The following is a 20,803-nucleotide window of genomic DNA, read 5'->3' on the forward strand; positions in this document are numbered from 1 at the left end:
TGATGATATATTCACTATTATCATATTCATTTTATCCTGCTTCTAAAAGAAGTTAAAATTAAAACATTTTCGTGGCCACTAAAAGCATCACAGACCCTGGGCACTGTGCCTAATGGATAAGTCAACTCGGAACCACAGGCTCTTAATGTTTCGGCCACTCAGCATTGTAGTCATAAGTTGGGCCAAAATCTTCTGGGACTTTCTTGCCAGTAATGAAGATCTGCCAGTAATGAAGAAAACCATTGTTTTACTAGTTAACAAAACACCAGTAAACTCTGAACTCTGACCCAAGCAAAGTCATCTTTACTCCATTAAAATACCACCTGTCCTTGTAATAACTCTGAGTACTTCAAGAAGAAGAATGCCTTGTATCAAACATTTATGATCCCAAAAAGGCATTATTATTTTGCTAGTTAAAGGCAATAAAACTCGAACCCACTGTAAAACTTAGGCTTTTAATTTTGTTTTTATTTTGCTGTTTGTTTGCACAGAAAGACCTGGTGTAAAAATGGAAAATATAAACTTGTGAGTAAAAAGTGATAATGTTATACCCACCAGACTGAGTTTCTTCATCTGTTCCTATCATTCTAGTAAGTATGTGATATGTAAATGTTAATTCAACATTTCAGGTCTTGACAAATGGCTTATAATGTGGTCAGAGTATGATAAATTAAAGTTCTCAGGAAAGAAACAGAGTTAAAAATTGGCTAGACTTAAAAAAAGGGGGGGGGGCATATCCCCTTCCTTCCCTGGCCTTTTATCATCATTGTGGCTTTACAAATACTGCCATCACAAAAGTGACTGAGAGTTTAAATCTTGAAGAAAAAGAAGTTAAAAAGGACAAGGAGAACTTTTCTGGCTAATGAGAAGCATTTAAACTATTACCTAAAGGCCTGGCCAGTGTGGCTCAGTGGTTGAGCATTGACCTATGAACCAGGATGTCATGGTTCAATTCCCAGTCAGGGCATGGACCCCAGTGGGGGGCATGCAGGAGGCAGCTGATCAATGATTCTCTCTCATCATTGATGTTTCTATCTCTCTCTCTCCCTCTCCTTTCCTCTCTAAAATCAATAAAAGCATATATTTTTAAAAAATTGCCTAAAGACTGACTCATTAACTAGAAACCCAACAGGAAGAAATGACTCCAAAGTGGGTGTCACTATGGTTTACTCTTCCTGACTTCATTTCATTCTTCATGTATGTATTTTGAAGTATGCATTTTCTTTCCTAATTCATCCTGTATTTAGAATACTTGTTATTCTTTTACAAAATAGGTAAAAGACAGAAACACTGTGCCTACAGTGTCCTTATACAAAAATACGTAGCAAACCTAAACTTTGAACATATTAATCTTTTAACATGGTTCATACTCCATAGTGAAAACTGAAAACAGCTCACTTTTATAGTGGAATCAGTTCCAGTGTCGTCACCCACAGACTCCTGGTATCCGTCTTCATCTGCAATGGAAACACAAAAAACAAACTGCTAAAGTGAAACTTAAATGTTACTTTCCCACATGGGTGCGAATCAGGGCTCATTTTAAGTAGCAAATGGAACATTGGATTAAAAAAACACACAAAAATATCCCAGGGAAATGCCACATCTGTTATTAGTCTATACTAGAACGAATGCAATCATCATACAATTTAATTTGAAAACAAACAAAACCTATAGGATATGGTATTAGAAAGTTATTGATGTCCAATCTTTGATTTTTCTCCTTCTTTTGAACTGCCCAGAAAATTCAAAAGACTTGAACTTTCAGTAGCACTTAATCACTCAGTTCATGATTTGCCTGAAACCAGGAAGAATTTCCCTTACCCGGAGGAATGAAACCCCAAGTTGTGGAAAGAAAATGGACTATTTCACTCAGTCTCAACCATAGCATCCCTATGTCCAAAATAAAGTCATCCCCAGGATGGGAACAACTTTCTAAGGCCATGGCTACTCTATCCCTGACTTGTTCTCCATGGTTGTATCCCATAATTCCTCTCATTTTACATCTTTGCAAAGTAGCTGGGGTAGTGGGGTAGATGTTCATGGGGGTTACTGTTTTTCTGGCTACTATTTTTGGAAAGAAAGAACCACAGACATTTTAATATTTGAAGAATTTTAAAAGAAAAACAAATGTTCCTACAAATATATCATCTGGGTTTCTTCATGAAAAAGTTACTCGAAAATATTCCAGTTGCTGAGGGTTAAATCAAAATAAAAAGAATGAAAAAGTGTTCACATTGTAGTTGCACTGGTGGACAGCATTAAAAGCAGGAAAAGAAGGAATAAAATATGCTAATTGTTCTAACAATAGTCAAAGTCAAGTACAAACTTTCAAAATTTTTGGAAAAAAAATGTAGTAAAGAACTTTAATAATGCCCCATCTAAAGTCTGAAATCCTACATTATATTATCAAAAATAGGGAAATGAGTGGAGGTAGATAGTAAAAATGAGCCAATTTCATTTTCTCTATGGGGAGTAAAAAATATAGTTTGATTTTTAACACCACCTCATTTTAATTAGAGAGAAAAATAAATGAACTGAACATTTAAACTCAGTTAAGTTGAAAAAATAGCAATAAATATAATATAGGAAAGACAGAACTAAAAATAAAAGCAGTGGTTTGTTATTCAGATATTTAAAAAGCAGTAGCTGGTTCATTACAGGATGAAATACCTTCTAGACAGATTTCAGGCAAATCTAGTCAAAAGTCCAACATGAAACCAGAATTATTACAGGAATATATCACAGACATGAAAGAGATTAAAAAATTAAGAGCATTATTACAAAACACTCCTGTGAATAAATTAGAACATTTCAATGGAAATAGTTTTCTAAGGTGGTATTTAGCTATGAAAACTGAACCCAAAATATAAAAGCTGAAAAACTCATGAATGTGGTTTCCTTCAAGGATTAGATTATTCCCAACCTATAAAAAGAGCTTCCAGGATTTGAACAAATGAGGCTCCCCAGTTTGTTTGATGAACCTAGCACAAGCCTAATAACAAAGAGAAAAAAAATGTAAGAGGCTTGTTTGACTTAAATGAGATACAAGGGCACTAAATACAGTGCTCAGAAACTCAGTTTCTAGGACAGTAATAGGTCACAATAGATCAACACATACTCATATTTTCAAAGATGCCAAAATGGCATGTGATAAACTCAGCACCAATATCTGATAACCTCTCAGTAACCTAGAAATAGAAAGATCACTTACCATGAGTTTTAGAAAGTTCTAAAACCAACAGACATTTTTATTTAAAAGTCAGAACAAAATAAAAGATGCTCACCAAACAATAGGGAGAGGAAATGAACAAACTAAATTACTACCATCAGCGGGTGACAAAGTTGAATACCTAGAAAACTCAAGAGAAACATCTAAAAAATATCCAACTGGAAATAGTAAAGCTGCTATCAGATGATCTGAGAAAGCAATATATAAAAAGCAGTGTTTTGTTTTTTTGTCCAGTGGCAGCAATGACCAGTCACAAACAAATGAAAATGGAGACAGTCTAAAAATAGATCATATTCAACAAAATGATGCTTATAATGAAGGGTTTATACAAAACATTTAAGGAAATCTTTAGGATAATGCTTTCCTAATGAGAAATTATAAAAAGTACAAATGTACTTTTACTAAAAGGGGGTGGGGGGAAGCATCATATAGCTAGGAAATTCAATAGGAACTAAACCAATGAATTTATATTTTTGGTCTGTTGAAAGTGAGAGCCCCTTGTGGGATATGAGACCAGCAAGAGAGCTTTTCCAATCAGCGATGCTTATTTATAGGTGAATACTTGAGGACCTCAGAGGCTGTTCTATAAAATCAAGATAGGATTTTTTTAAAAAACCACATTAAGAATATTTGATTATCCGGCCTGAAGTGCAAAATATATTACACCAGGACATTAAATAAAAATAGAATTTTATGTAAAATAACCCACCCACTTTTGATGGTTGGGGGAATGTTATAAATATCCATTGATGTTATATTTGTGAAAAGAAAATGCTGACTGCACGTCACTGAATCATGGTGAAATAGGTCACGTTTTATTGCTTTTGGCCAAGGAACAATGCTAAGCTCATAGTCTGGAGTGTATGCAGGGGGATACTTAAAATACGTTATATAGGCAAAACACAACTAAAGTGCTTTTGAGTATAAAAATAAATAAAATGTCAGGGTTGGTTCTGTAAAAAGGAGACACAAATCCAATATGTCACCATGTCCTTGTCGCTACAGTGTCTAAAATAAGCTTATTCTTAATTTTAGACAACTGAGTACAGAGAGAGACTAAAAGCTTTGTGTCCCTGACAATAACTACAGACCAATTCTAGCAATTCCAAAATGATTGCTAAGAAACATTGCCCACAGAAGAGACCAACTTTGCCGTTTACATGTAGGACAAAATAAAAGGCTGGTTAGCTTTGGAGGGCCCTCATAACCAGGAACTAAGTCAAAGCAGCTGTTGATGGCCTGAATTCGGTGTTGTTTAGACAAGAAATGATTTAAAAGTCATGTCTGATTTTTTAAAAAGCACTTCTACTCATACTGTAGATTGTGAAAAACTCCTAAAGTATAAATATCTTACCTAAAATGTCAATTATTTGAAATACAAGAACCCTGAATATTTGTTTATAAGCACAACAATTGTTATCTTTATTTTCTTTAAATATATTTTTATTGATTTCAAAGAGGAAGAGAGAGATAGAAACATCAATGATGAGAGAGAATCATTGATCGGCTGCCTTCTGCCTACCCCACACTGGGGATTGAGCCCGCAGCCCAGGCATGTGCCCTGACCAGGAATCGAACTGTGACCTCCTGGTTCATAGGTCGATGCTCAACCACTGAGCCATGCCGGCTGGGCAACAGTTGTTATCTTTATTTCTTGGATAAAACACATGAAATTCACAGAGGAGACCAAGTGAGGGTGGAAATCCACGTAAAGGGCTGTGAGAAATCACAGGATGACAGGCCACTGTAGACTATAATATAGTCAATAATAATACTGCCAAAAGACAGCAAATTTCCGAATGTTCCTCCCCAAAGTGTCTACAAGTACTCTTGAAATCAATTAACAGAGATGGTCAAGTAGACAAAAACTAGGTGAGTATTTTTGAGGGGATACATAGTTGATCGTGTAAATCCAAAAAGAATCTCTATGTTTGGACTAGAATCTTGATTCTGCCCCATCCATTCCTGCCACCCTGGGGCGCCACTCCACACCTATCCATTCTGATCTGGGAATACTAGGTAACTTATGACTTTAGGTCCACTGCACCATAAAAACCACAGTCTGGCTTCTACCTGTCCTTCCTTGAGCCGCCTCATTTCCTATGTAGACCATAAGCAAGTAACAACAGCTAGTGTAACTGGCTGCTGAAAGTGGGCAGAGTAATATTATCTGTTATTTTGGAATCCCAATGTCCATCCGTCCTCCTTCTGGCAACCACACCAGCGTTTTCCTCTCCCTTTCCCCACTCCCAGCCCCTGTGCTCTGAATGACATTCATTAGGCAAAGCCATTCATCATGTTTCACCTCCTGATTAACTGTGTTTGGTTCATGGAGAAGCACTTGGCTCAAGCCAGACCAATCAGGGCCAATGAAACCTAATTTGGGGTATTTTATTAAAATTACTAGCAAAACCAACCTTTTCCTGTTCCCACCAGACACAAATAAGAGAGGATGTAGAGGCCAGAGTCCCTGCAGCCATCCTGTAAACACGTGGGGCCTGAAATGAGCCAACATAGAGGAATCTCACTCTTAATAAACTGTGTGCTTTTGAACCAAAAAATAGACTTACACATGCTCCAATGTGACTTGCTTTTGGCCACTCAATGTTATGTTTGTGAGATTCCGCCATGTGTAGTGCAATCATTTGCACTGATGGACAGTGTTTCATTGCATTTCATTGGATACTTTGTGGTATGTTTATATGCTCCACTGTTGAACCTTTAGTCTCTTTCCATTTCCCCCATAACAACCAATGTTGTACACGGACCTGGTTCCATGATTCTACCTTGTATTTACCTGAATGGGAACTGCTGGGTTGTTCATCATACACATGTTGAACTTTAATGGGTAATGCCAACTTTTTTCAAGAGTAATCGCACCAATTTACAACTCCACCCACAGTATATGAGAGTTCATTTTGCTCCATACTATGGCCAACCTGGTATTATAAAATTTCTGCCAAAATCACATTTTCTAAATTCCTATGGCTTTATGACAATATAAATATCATCTCTAAATTCTACCTGTTGCTTCTTCTGAACTTTTGGGCTATTTCTAGATTTTTGTTCTGTATAAATTTTAGAATTAGCCTAAGAGCTACCAAAAAAACATGTTGGATTTTGGTTGGGATTACATTGGCTCTATATTTGAAAGAATTGACATGTTTATAATAATGAAATTATCTACGAATATATGTTATCCTTTTATTTTTAGGTCTTTTAAAAGTATCGTTCAATAAAGTTATTCCATTTTCTACATAAAGGTCTCATAGGTTCTTCATTAGATATATTTCTAGGAAAGATATTTTTGTTTTTAGTAGGCAAGATATCTCTTAAAAAGGTATCCTGCTTTTTCTAGAGAGGCTGTTAACTTTAAAAAAATTATATTTGGAAATATAAAGAAAAGTTGCAAAAATAAGAACACTTTCTTTTCCTACTTCTTTCTAGTCAAGTTTATTGATTGTATTAGTCCTTTCCTAGAAGCACAGTTCAGGGATGCTATATGTACACATAATTTTTCAGAGATAAACAAGAAAATTCACAAGAAACTGGTTGATCCAGGCGGAGGAGGGGAGAGAATTTAAGCTATCAAACACTTTAGAATAAGAGTATCAAACAATCACATGTTTTTTCATTCATGTAGGTGATTATTTAAATATCTCAGGCTAGATTCTTATTTATTAATTCAACAAGTATTTAGGACCTGCTATGCACAGACACACATTTCTAGGCTCAGAGAGAGACCACTAAACACAGACACGCTATAGCTTTTCTTGCAAAGTCAAGTCAATTTCTATTTCTAATTTGATATTTCTAATTGACCATTTCTTGTCTCAAAGGAAAATCAGTGGGTCTCAACCACTTAAAAAGAAACCCTAGAATTTGGAAGCGGAGACTATGAAGAAGGGATACACATCTTTCAATAGCTAGTATTCATTGGTTTCCTAACCAGTAAAAATACTAGTTTTACCCATAATTTGATTAAATTACACAGTGAATGCCTAATATGCGCCAGGAACTATGCCAGGCACGGGGTTACAAAGTGAGTAAATCATGGTGTCTCTGAGTCGTGCATCTCATGTTACAGAATGAATGTGTTCTTGGAAAAACTACATCATCAGCCATTTCTAATAAGATGAATTGTTTTCAGTGGCGTTTTAACAGATATATTAGGAACAATCTGTCACAATGAAGGTTCTACCCCCTCAATCCTGGTGTTACATCGGGTTTGCTCGTCTCATCAGGCACAGAATAAAATGGGTGAAATGAGATGAGTTCTTACGACAAGTTCAAGTTTCAGTTTGTATCAATCCCTGGGTTCCACGGGATCACACACCAATACTAGGTAGAACTGATTGAAGTTCTTTATCCATCATTAAGATGTATTAGGCTGGTCCTGGATGCTCCCCAAATCTGGCTGTGGAGTTTTGAAAAAGGAAACCCAAAGCAGATAGACAACAAAAACAGTGCCACCAGAATTTGAGGGCCCAGACCTTAGAATTTGCCATTCCCTGTTTATTTTAAAAGAGCCTACCAGTTGTCATAATTACTTGACAAACTATTGTTAGTTCTAATACTTAATTATAGATTAGGAGGCCCAGTAGACAACTCCTTCCTTTTATTCTTCTGTATGTTGCTCTCTTTTTCATTCTGGAAAAAAATAAATGAAAGCAAAGTGGGCTTCTTAATAAGAAAAGCTGGCCCAACAGAACTCGGCATTCCAACACCATTTTCCTTTAGTTTTCATTGTTGGAGATGCACCGGACAACAATGTGCAGTAGTGAATGCTTTTTGAATGAACGACGTACATCCAAGTGCCGCTGAAGGCACTAGAATTACAAAGAAAAACATCAGGCCTCTGCCCAGGACAGCAGCCTTTGAAGGAAGGTGTCCCAGGGAACAGACTGGATGGCGGCTAGATTACAAGGGCTACGATAGACTTACCAACTCTTCCCCAACTCACTTTCCTACCACTCAGGCAACCTGTGCTACTCCCCAAATGCCTGGACTGCACCCAACATCCGAGCACCAAGATGCACCAGGCATGGGTGCTGAGGACCCAGCAGACACTGGGACTGACACAGTCCTTGCCCTTAAGGAACCTGCAGCCAGTGGGATGGGGTGAGGGAGGGGTCACAGATTTAGCTGACAGCAATGCCCAGAGGCAGCGTCGGTGACACAGCGTGCTCTAGAAATCGTAAAATGAACACAACTCTAATATTAACATTGGGGGTCAGTAGCACACCGGTGGAGGTAAGGTGAGACTTTCCAAAGATCCTCAGGTCCAGATATAAATAAGGAGAAGAAGGGTGACTGTGAAAAGTACGGTTTTAGCTTGGCAGGCATGGCTCAGTGGTTGAGCGTTGACCTATGAACCAGGAGGTCACGGTTCAATTTCCAATCAGGGCACATGCCTGGGTGGTGGGCCCCATCCCCAGTGTGGGGCATGCAGCCGATCAATGGTTCTCTCTCATCATTGATGTTTCTATCTCTCTCTTCCCTCTCCCTTCCTCTCTGAAATCAATAAAATATATTTTTAAAAGTTAAGGTTTTAGCAAACTCTGTACTTAATAATACAGAGGAAGACCCAGAAATGGAATGAACACTTCTAAGCAGAAAATTTTTATAAGCAACATCTTTTCTAGATTAAAGCCCAAGAGCTTCTTTCAACCTAGATTTAATAACAAGAAGCAATTCAGATGTTAGCAAGCAGCAAAAGTGAACATTTATTAATAAAGTGAAGCCGCCTAGAAACGAACAGAATTCGGATGGCTGTGGTTTTCTAAGTTGGAATGTCTCTTAAATACAACAGATTTTAGTACAGGGAAACAGAAGAGACCATGATTCTTCTGCTAGCTATTTAATAATGCAGTGTTTTGAAAGATACTTTAGAAATCTGAACTTGTGATTGCCTGTTTATTTAATAGCCAAGTACTACTTTTTTTTTTTTAAACTAGGCTTCTGTAAAAAAAACAAACAAACAAACAAAAAAACACACCACACACACACACACACACACACACACACACACACACACTAATTTTATTCAGGCAACATATGGAAAAAAACTGTTACATCACTTTAGAATGTTATATTTAGAAAGGTAATTTCCTTACACTGAAGGCCTTTATTTTTTAACTTTTCCACATCAGTCAGGGACAACAGGCTTTGACATACCAGTTTTTAAAAATTGAAGCACCGAATATATCACAGAGCTTTTATTTAACATCCATCCTGAGTATATTTCACTGAGCTTTCAGGTTTGGGGCGGGGGGCAAGGGGCGGGAGCGGGGAGGAAGAAAACAAAAATTTGAAGGGCAGACTCCCAATAAAACATTGTTCAGCGTTTGCACAACACTGATTTATTCGTCTGCACGCTCCTCGCCCTCACAGCCACCACTGCTTCCTGGAAATCTTTGGTTTTGCTAATGTGGTCTGTTTTTACTTCTGAAAAGAGGGGAAATGCTAAAATTGAATTTTGTAGCCCATGAGGGAAATAGAAGGGTGATAACTGACGGGGGCAAAGACACCCTGTCATTTTCAATCTGTCCCGGAGAAAGCCATTTTTCTTTTTATTAAACGTGTCGTTAGCATGTGTAGCTGTGCTTGCACATTTATTTTTCTGATTTAAAAGGTTCAAACTGAATGTGAATGCCACTTTAAAAAATAGCTCAGGGAGTCTGAACTTACTCTCTTCTGCAAAATGTGTTCAGTTTCCTTCACAGAGAATGACTGGACTTTGCTTCAATCTACCTTGCAAGTTTAGATGCTCTTTAACATGGTTTATTTATTTAATCGTTAATTCTCTTTAGAATAAATCTGTGTGGTTTCTAGTTTCTAACAACATGAGCAGATGACTACTTCTTTGGTTTCTGTTTATGTGCATTTTAAAAATATGTATTTTTATTGATTTCAGAGAGGAAGGGAAAGGGAAAGAGAGATAAAAACATCAATGATGAGAGAGAATCATTGATCGGCCGCCTTGGCTGCCTCCTACACATCCCCGGCCGGGGATGGAGCTGGCAACCCAGGCAGGTACTAGTACCCTTGACAGGAATCAAACCCAGGACCATTCAGTCCACAAGCTGACACTCTATCCACTGAGCCAAACCGGATAAGGCTGTGTGCACATTTTTTTTTAAGCCCAGATACTTGGGTATAAAACCCAGAACAAAGGATGGGACTTTTGTAGTGTGCTGTTATGCCAGAGAGATCACACTAGCACAGCTTCACTATGAAACAAACATAGTACCCAGGAAAAAACCGAAATGTAACACCTACTGCCATAAAATGAGAACTGCACTTTCCATCGCAATGTCCGGCAAGCACAGAGACTTAGCATCTGTCTCCCCCATTAGCCCACATGTGGCTCCATCTCTTCTGTGCACGGCAGTGAGCCCAATGCTTAGCACATGGTGGCTGCTCCCAAATGACTGTTAAATGAGTAACTGAGAGCAGTGTGCTCACTGGGTAGGTATTCTAAGCAGAGTTTCAAATGGGAGAGACCGTTGAGATATAAAGTCCACAGGAAAGATCTTTCAGAGAAGAAGGGGTTGAAAATACCAGAATATGGAAAATCATCAAAAGTAGCCCCGAAAAAGAGAGAAGGAACTGGGGCCCAGGGTCCAGCACCCAGCGTTCAGAAAGTTCTAGACACTTCCACTGTTACAACAAGGGGCAGGCAGGTGATAGTTATTAGACGTGATGACAGGCAGTGGCCAGTGTTCTTGGGTGATTTCTATTCTCTCTGGGAAGTAATTGACAAGACCATCTTCTGATGTGGTGGGCAGGGATGTGTAGTTGGGAAGATTAGGGATGAGGAGAAAAACGTCATCTGGGAGAGCCAGGCCTGGGCTGACTAGAGAACAATAGTAAGTCTGCCAATATCATGCTCTGTGTCATTGGCCACATTGGCCTGGGCATGTGCTTAGCATGGAGCAGGGAGGACAGGTGGCCGGTGTCAGGGGAAAAGCCTTGGTTTTAGAATCAGGAGACTTGGGTCCAAGCCCACGCTCTGCTAGAAAGTTGTCTGACTTGGAGGAATCTCTTCTCCTCAGGCCTTAGGTTCTGCCATTGGTAAAAGGGCAGCATTGCACCCGAATCTCCAATGTGCCCTCTAGCTCTCAAAGAGGTAAGTCATTCTAAAATACCCAGAAAACTAGTCTAGTGGCAGCACAATTCACACAGAATAAAAACTTAGAGTTGGACAGGAACTAGAATTGCCGCAGTCCCTGGCTTCAGGAGTTTCTGACATGGTCTGCCTCCAATCCTGCTTCCATCTGGTCATCGACCCGACCAATGTGATCATGTGACGGCTTTGCTTCAGTCCTTCAGAAGGCGCCCCACTGCTGTCCGGAGGAACCCACACTCCTTAGCCGAGCCCAGAAAGCCTCCCTCATCGGTTCCTGCTTCCCTCACTGCTTCACTGAAATGCTAACTTGCAAAATTCTTTTTTTTTTTTTAAAGAGATTTTTCTCTATTTAAGCATGAATAAAATACGGTGTTCTAATCCCCTAAACATACCTGTCATAGGGATTTGGTCCAAGCACTTCTCAGTAGCAAAGGTGAGAATGTTGTGGCTGAGTTAAAATATACTAAAGCGAATTCCATTCACTTTCCAAGGGGAGAACAATATAAATTAAAGCCTTCTCAAAAGAAATGGGCTTTCCAGAGGAAGTGAAGAAAGATTATAAATAACATCACCCCATTCAGTAAAAGAATGATATTCAATGATGTTTACACAAGTGGTTCTCACTCTTTAAACTGAAGTCTAAATATATTTTAAGAGCTGTATGTAAAGCAGTAATTTACTGAAGCCAACCACAAAGAAATTTCAGGAATGTATCCAGGTTATATAATTCCGCTCCCTGCTACACAAAGAGAATTTTAATAGTTTCGACTTCGGTCATCTACTGACTAATGGTTACTTAGAAGAATTTGGGGAAATAAAATAACTTGAAAAATTAAGTTTCAATCCAATTAAGTTTTAGGTAGGAGACAGAAATGTAAGCTGCTAACCACTGATTAGCCATTTTTACCCACGAGGTACCTGGCCTCACCTGGTCACTAGAAGTCCCCATCTCCTCCCTCCCATGCCTAGGAATGTTCTTGTCATCTTGATACCCTTGTTTGCCTTCATTTTAGGCATCCTACTCTAGCTGTGGTGACCCTGAGCAAGACAGAGGAAGGGGCAATGACAAGGAAGGTTCAAGCAAGGGTCAGTGTATGTTAAGAGAGAGGGGAGACTGCTTCTGGCTGAAGGGGGGGTGTCCCAGAACTTTCTGTGTAAATGGGGTAGAGGGGGGCAATCAGAGGAGAGTTGGGAGATGGAAAGGAAGGTGCTAAAATCGGTGGGAGAGCACAGAAAAGTAGACAAGACTGAATTGTTCCAAGGAACCAAGACAGGTAACTTAGTTGGAGCTAGGGTTTTGGCGGGAAACAGTAATACTACATTCTATCTAAAAATTAAAGCAGCATTTGATTCTGGAAAAGAAAAGTTCTAAGCAATCCACGAAGATCATCTGTCAAGATCCTCCTTGTCCAGAACAATACTTTCTTGGGTGGGGAGAGGCAGAAGAAGGTAAAGGGGGGATACATGGTGATGGAAAGAGACTTGACTTGGGTTGGCAAACACACAATACAATACACAGATGCTACACGGTTGAATTGAATACCTGAAACCTGTATAATTTTGTTAACTAATGTCACCCCAATACATTTAATAAAAAAAGAACAATACTTTCTTAAGGTCTGAAATAATAGTCATAGATATTCACATTCCTTTCACGAAAGAAAGAACAAGAACGGGAAAGTTCTCCGATTATTAAACAAATCGAAATGAAGCCATTGGGAAAATCTTAAAGCAGCGAAATTCAGTGACCAGGATTGAATTTCTTTCCCTTTGGATTAATCCTAGGACATGGCTTCACAGTGTTTTAATATCGGCAAACTGGCTTTTGATTTTTAGGAACAATCCACAGACAAAACAAACATTCATAGTTACACTGTAAAAATAACAAAAGTATTAAAGCATGATACTGTAAAATTTAGAGTCTAACACACACACACACACACACACACACACACACACACACACACACACACACACGGGAAGATCTTAGGTAAGGGCCAACCCTCTTGAGACCTGGGGGTTTCCCGGACGTGGGACTTTCAGTGCTAAAACCGGGAAAGTCCTGGGCAAACCAGGCCGCGTCACAGGGGAGAAGAGACAAATGAAGGAGGCTCATACCCTCGTTTTGCAGAGCAGAGCTTCCACAGATACTTTAGGAAAGAATCACGTTGGTGGCAATCAACACTAACATGGCAACCATTAGCAGTGGCTCCCCTTTAAGAATGAGGTTTCAGGTTTGAGTTCATCTCATTCTGAACCATATAGATTTTTAAAGCAACCCATTCCTTTAGGGTAGAATAAAGCGACCCTTATTCATGAGGCATCTAACTCCTAGCAAAGAGAATGTCTCCAAATGAGTTCAACCTAAGGCTCCAAACATGGGAAGCCAACTAAAAATGACTAAGCAAGGGATTTCTTATCGAAACTCTGATTTGAAAGCAAGATTATCAACAGAATCAAGGACAGGAAGGTCTGTTCCCTTGTCCAGGGGCAACGTCTGTTCTCTTGTGAAGAATGGATGGTCACAGGAAAAGGACAGGAGGAAGTGCTCAGTGAACCAAAACACAGACCGACTGGGCCAAGTTCATCACGTACAGGCCATGAGATGCTGTACCGGGTAAACCGGGTGGCCTTGCCCCTCCACAAAGCTGCTCAGAGACACCTTGCTTCCTCTCTGTTTGTGTGACTATTTACATACAGTATACGGTACATTAGATATGTTACATAATATGCAAAATATATACTCATTAATAATAGAATACATTATATATAATACTAGAGGCCCGGTGCACGAAATTTGTGCACGGGGGGGGGGCAGTTGTCCCTCAGCCCAGCCTGCACCCTCTCCAATCTGGGATCCCTCGAGGGATGTCCGACTGCCCGTTTAGGCCTAATATTATTATTTTAAAAGCAATGAATGACATACCATGATCTGCTTGTTTGATGCTAAAATCGTTACTCATATAAAAAATTCAAAATAGGGCTTCTTTTCATGAGCATTACCACTTTGAAGTTTGTCTGATGACCCTGAAGAGGGATTCCTATCTATAGATATACATGGTTTTTAAACAAAAACTTTTGGCTTTAAAGAGAACTGAAATGTCAGGTATGCTGATCCACAATTATTAGCACAGGAAGCCATGAACTTATCTACAAATGATAACACAGCCCTGAAAGATAATAACTGTTCCGTTCCCTTCAGCTTAAGAATGCCCTCTGTTAATACCCCAAATTTACAGTAGAGAAAGGCCGCAGCCCTGCCTTCGGTAAATCACTAGCTACCGAGATCCACGCCATCGAGATCCACTCTGAGTGCTGTTCAGAGCACGGAACGAGGGCCCTTGTACGTTTCACCCCTTGGCAGGCGTCTGCCATATCACTACACACCTGTCCAGTTTCCTCGTTCATGATATACTTGACATTTTGAAAATATACCTGCTTCAGGATGTAGCTTCTAATTAACATGAACATTAGGAGAGGCTAAGTCTAGAAACTGAACAAATCCCCAAATATCAGTCATAACTCACCGGAAATGGATATGATGATGAGTAACATGTTTGAAGCCAGGAAAAGAATTTTTAAAATGTAGCTCCAGAGAAGCTGAGAGGTTGGTCCAACAAGTGAAGGTGACTGAGGTTAGAAACATTGAAAAGGACAGCATCAGACCTACACAGGCACGTTTCCCAGTTCTTCAGAACTACAAATGACAGGCGGTCGACCCACAAATTCCAAAATAAAGAACAACAGACATATGATTCCTCTGCAATGTCCATCCATAGCTTTCCTATTTTTTATGTTAATTACAAGACTCCTAAAATTCACATTCAATTGTTTCAGGGCATTGAAAACATCTCAATGTCATTTATGAAAAGCAAAATTTGCAGTACACAAGTCTCCACGACTCCCCAAAACAAAACTTTTAAAAAGCAGCGAAGCTACAGTTGACTTGCTCTCCAGGAAACGAATTGAAATGTGCTGGGTAACTTAGTGACACGCTGTCACACAACCGTGTGAGATGCAAAGTGTCCTGTCATAAGCCCTTTCTGGGCAGGAACTCTATCTGCCTCTATTTTCACTTCCTTTAGTTCCCAGCGACAGCTATATTGAATATTCAAATTAAACAGGATGGAGAACTAATAATTTTCCCAGGGGAAGAGTCACTCAACTACTTTAAAACTTAGTTGTTTTCTGTTTCTGCACTAAAAAAAAAAAATAAATGAAAAATCTCCCAATTCTTCTTGGAAGGGTAACATCCTAAAAATTCTTACCCACCCTATCCTGCAGTCAGTTACAAACCACAGAAGCTGTAATTCTCAGGCAAAGATGCTGGTGTTTGTAATAATGCAAAAGCACACAAATGATGATGTACCTCCAAGCATTCACTGTATTCTCTACAAAATAAAGATTTATATTCAATCGTTTCATTACTTCATTACTTTAATGGCTTTCTCCCAGAATTAGGTTTTAGAGTCTAGAATGGAGAGTTAAAATTTTCCATATGTCTGATTTTAAGCCATCCGATCTAGTGATGGAGAAATGGATGTATTCTTTCGGTTAAAATATTAAAAATGTTTATTTCTATTCACGTTGTTTAAAAAAGGAGGAAGAAGAAAGCTTTATCACAGAGCAAAGTTTTAGGTCTCTATGCATTTTTCTGGTCAGCCCTGAAAGTGGTTCAATTACAGAAGTCAACATGGCAATAGATGATTACTCGGGGCATACTATGTGCCTTTGAGCTTCCCATCTTTTTTCTTGCAACTACTATTTAAAAGTCCATCAATTCCATCACAGGTCCCTAGACTGCCCTAGGCTATACACTTTCCTTCACTACAAAGTCCTTTTCCTATTTATTATTCTCTACCACTCCTGTGGTCACTTGATCACACGCTTTGTTTTTATTTAACAGGCATGTTGACCTTTCCTCCTAAATCAAACTGAAAACGAGCCTGAGAGTCAGGTAGTCTCTCTCAAGTCTCCCAGTGACTCATGGCACTCAGCACAGAGGTGGTGCCCACACAGCGCCCAGCACAGAGTAGGTTCTTGCGTGTTTCTGAAAGGGCGAGAACATGCTGTGGCCATCAGCTTGCCCTTAGCACAGTCCTCTATTCTCAGAAAGGAGAAATAACAAGCGTTGATTTTTTTTTAAAGTTTATTTTTTGTTAATTCTCACCTGAGGATATTTTTCCATTGATTTTTAGAGAGAGTGGAAAGGAGGGGGAGAGACAGAGAGAGAGAAACATTGATGTGAGAGAGACACATCATTTGGTTGCCTACCACATGTGCCCCGACTAGGGCAGGGGATAGAGCCTGCAAACAAGGTACATGACATTGACTGGAATAGAACCCGCGACCCTTCAGTCCTCAGGCCAACATTCTATCCATTGAGCTAAACCGGCTAGGGCAAAAAGCTCTGATTTTTAATATTGAGGCTTCTCCCAGCTGCATCTACCTGAGTCAAATGTGATATCGCCACCAAATCCCCAGGACATCACCTATGGTTTTCTTTCATTACCACCTTAACTTGAACTTGTATTTAGTTAATAGGATGCTTCTTATTTTATCTTTACAAAAACTCAGAATTAATAATATATAAATACCATTTAAAGAATGAAGAAACATGTATTTATGGTATATATGGTAGACACAATAAAAGTTACAATCCCACCTTTCGAACCCTAACTATCTCCATTCCCTCCTAACCCGAACCCTCCTTTCTCTCCTAGTGGATTAGATCCTACCTGGCTCTACCCCTAGCCATTTTTTTAAAAAACAATATCCTCCACTCCCTTCCATTCTTGAACTTTGCAATTGCCCAGGAAAAGATCAACACTGGGTTAGTTTCCATCTTTCCATTTTAATGTGTATATCTCTGAGGCTAGAAACTGAAGGAAAACCACACACATACACTATCATGACAAATCCATGCTTGCCAGCCTCAGTTGGGTTCTTGATGGTCTTCCACCATCTTTTGACATTATTTTGTAATTCAGTATTAACTGAACTCCTATTAGGAGCCAGCGACTGTGCTGGAATAAGCTGTCCCCGCCTTTATCCTTAGTTAGCTCCTCCCATGGTCCTCTCTGCAGTACGTTTACCATTTACTTTACCCCATAAAGCTATCTCACCCCTCCCCTGTTCTCAGGAGACCGCCCACTAGGTTGAAGAAAACGAGGCCATCAAGAGCTTCCTCTCTCCATTTCCTGGGCCCTGCACTTACAGTCACCTCTGGCTTCACTCTCCTTTCCCATCTCCCTGCAGGCACAAAGGAGAGGAGAGGACGGTCCAAGCTGAGGCAGGACCTGGTCCCCAGTGTCCATCACCTTGTCCATACATCACTCTCTCCCATACATCCAAACCCTTGCTCTCCATTGGCTCAGCCTGTACACATGAAGGCATCTCACCCCACTATCATGCCTTTGTACCCTTTCCCCTCGGCTATTATCATCTTTCTAACTCATCATCCACATGTTTTTCCTGTCCCTGTTTATGACCCTCTACTTCCTCGTCTCACTGACGCCACCTCTGCTTCGCCTCACTGAGATTAGGCGGGGACGTCAGGGGCTCCTAAATCTTTATGGACAGCTTCAGGCAAAGTCTTCAGTCTTGTGTCTCCAACTGCCTGGGGAACAGCTCCATGGCCATCTCTCGGCTAATTACCCAGCAGCATAGAGCTCCATGTCCCACCTGACCCTCGATCCTCGCCAGCTCTACTCCGACTGCTGCAGGCCTCACACTGCACATGCAGCGACGCTGCACGGCCGGAGGCGTGTGGCTCCCACCCGTCTTACCTGCCTGCCTCTCTCTTGCCCCTCGAGACGCAGCCCTCACACCAGGGTCCTCCTTCAGCAGGTCCCCTGAGCAGCGCTCCTCCACCAAGGCTGCAGCTCTGCCTCTCCTCAGACCTGTGACCTCGGGGCAGAGACTCTCTCTCACCTGCAGCCCGGCCCAGAGTCACTGCTCCAAAATGCAAACTCGATGATGAGGCATCAAAGGAAAGCTCATCCTTTCTTTGGTTGCTCCCAGAGGTGAAGTGTGTTTTCCACTTAGTAAAAATAAATAAGTGGAGCTTTGAAAAAAAGCATTCCATAGAATAGTTTCAAAGCCTAAATAAATCATTAAGTCATTAGTAAAATATCAACTAAGTTCGAAAAGGAAAATTCAAATGAAATCCTACTAGAAGTGCATACAAACTTTCGTCTTTGATACTCTCTAATTTAAAACCAGTTGGTTTTCCAAAAAAAAACAACACACCAAACATTTGGTAAAGAAAACCAATCATTAGTGATATGTCATTTCATTGCAAACATCTGGATGTATCCTTATAGACATCACTTCCAGGTAGAGCTCTTCAATCACCCTCTTGTATTTTAACCACCAATAACCTTATTGCCAACTCAGCCTATGTAAGAATAAAACATCTAAAAAATGATTTACTGTGTCTGTTTAACGCTTCCTGAAGTTGGACTCACGAAGCAAGCTGTAGGGGTTATGGCTGATGAGGCACTTGGAATTAACTTCACTACAACGCTTATCCTCTAAGAAATGCTCAACACGGTTATAATACCTAAACTGCAAAGCCAGGCTGCAGGCCAGGGTGTGTAGGATAGCATGATCCTGTATTTGAAAGAAAAAAAAGAGACATGCTTGCAGGAAAACATCGGAAGGATATAAAACAGAACGTTACAAGGGGTTGTCCCTGGTTGGACCAATGATTTAGGTTGGCATGGTTTATTTTTATCCCCAGCCCAAAACATCATGTATCATATATATATATATATATATATATATATATATATATATATATATATATATATATTTCCCCCAAAAAAGTTCTTCAAATAACCAATAAGCCGAGATTCATTCCACAGACTTCAGAGTCTGATACCCTCTCGGTCTTCCTCACACCACTCACTGGAACAGTGTCACCCTGAGCCCTGGTATCAGGCCTGAATCTGGTCAGATCCATAAGAAAACTTGCTTCTGGAGGCTGAGAAGCTTAATATAATCATGTACAATAGAAGCTGAAGTCCAAGTACTTGCGTATTGGAGTCTGACAAGGTTTTCTAAATGCATTCTGCATGTTCGATGAACATCTATATTGAATGCCTAATTCTTCAAGACTCCGTTCATATGTCAGCCCTCTGAGTTGGGCTGAGTGCCCCTCCTATTTGCTCTTGAATTTGGCACATGTCTACATTCTGGTCCTCTACCTCCTGCACTGTAATGCCTCATTCCTGTCTGTACTCCCAACTAGACTGTGTGATCCAAGGGGTGGCAACACAAGAACTATGCCTGACACAAGGTGATATAGGATTTCAACAAGCACCGACGAATGAATGAATCCACTGCTACAGAGTACTCTCCTCGAACCTGGGTCCTGGGGGTGGCTGCCCTTGCATGATGGGAATGCAATTTCCTGCCTTCCCAGAGCCATTGGGACAGCATCCCCAACAAACTGGCCTAACGTGTGATCAGGAGTCCTTTTAATTCGGTTAGGAGAGCCCAGGAATGCGCATGGAGAGGCTGTGTCTTAAAGCTCATGCAGGTCTTCAAGGTGGAAAGGAGAAGGGGTGATTCCTAGAAGAAGAATGCTGAGAGCAGCTGTCAGAGGAGGTGGTTATGAGACAAAGACCTATCACATGTAAGCATATTCTACATCTCTCTAAACCTACCCCCCCTCCCCCTTTGGCCTAATTCCTCCACTGCCTTTACTATCATTGTTCTCTCAATCTTTCCCCTCTCAGATGGGGCGACTGGGGAGCAGGGAGTATGTCCTTCCTCTTCAGATCAACAGTGATTTCATCTGCTGTTTAACTGTGTTCACTTTCTGTACTGACAATACATCACATATGGCCGTCTCCACACTTTTCTGTTATTTTATAGACAGTTATGTATGCATATGGCCTTTATCCAACTACATATGCTAGAGAACTGTGTTATAACTTTAATTTTGGTATTCCCGAAGTGCCATTCACCTGGTGGTATTCAAGCATGTAGGACTGATTCACGTCCAAACGAGAATCTCACCAGATGTGCAAGAGACAGAACTGTGCTGCAGCCAATCACAGAGCACTGGTCAGGGCAGTGCTCACAGTCAATAGCGAGGATGCACCTTCAGGCTCTGCTGGATCAAGGAGGGCATGGTCCTTCAGCAGGCTGCCTCTGTTGGCCATCATTCCTGCTTTCCTATGATAAATCCTACGATGGCTTAGAAGCTTAGTGAATTTCCCTGCCCCGTATCTGGGCCTGCTTGGCAGGCAATTCACATCGTGGTGTCAGCAAATCTGTTCTCAGAGGGGAAGACTCCATTACCCTCCCCCTTATCTCCACCAGCCAAACAATCAGGAGTTCTCACTCCTCACTTGGTTGAGCTGCCTATATTTATTAGAACAACTTTACATTGTGCTTGTAACCATGAAAAGCTTTGTTGCCGTCACTGAACA

The 20,803-nt window shown here is 40.4% G+C and overlaps 1 protein-coding gene across 1 annotated transcript in view; it reads right to left on the reverse strand.

Moving 5' to 3' along the window:
• Positions 1-20,803, reverse strand: part of PLEKHG1 (pleckstrin homology and RhoGEF domain containing G1) — a 191,755-nt gene that overhangs the window by 137,548 nt on the left and 33,404 nt on the right. The window contains exon 2 of the mRNA XM_079780707.1: positions 1,399-1,457. The gene's annotated coding sequence lies outside the window, so the exon portion shown is untranslated. The remainder of the gene's footprint in view (positions 1-1,398; positions 1,458-20,803) is intronic.

The sequence above is a fragment of the Cnephaeus nilssonii genome (assembly GCF_951640355.1).
Source record: "Cnephaeus nilssonii genome assembly, chromosome: 9".
NCBI classification, from domain to species: Eukaryota; Metazoa; Chordata; class Mammalia; order Chiroptera; family Vespertilionidae; genus Cnephaeus; species Cnephaeus nilssonii.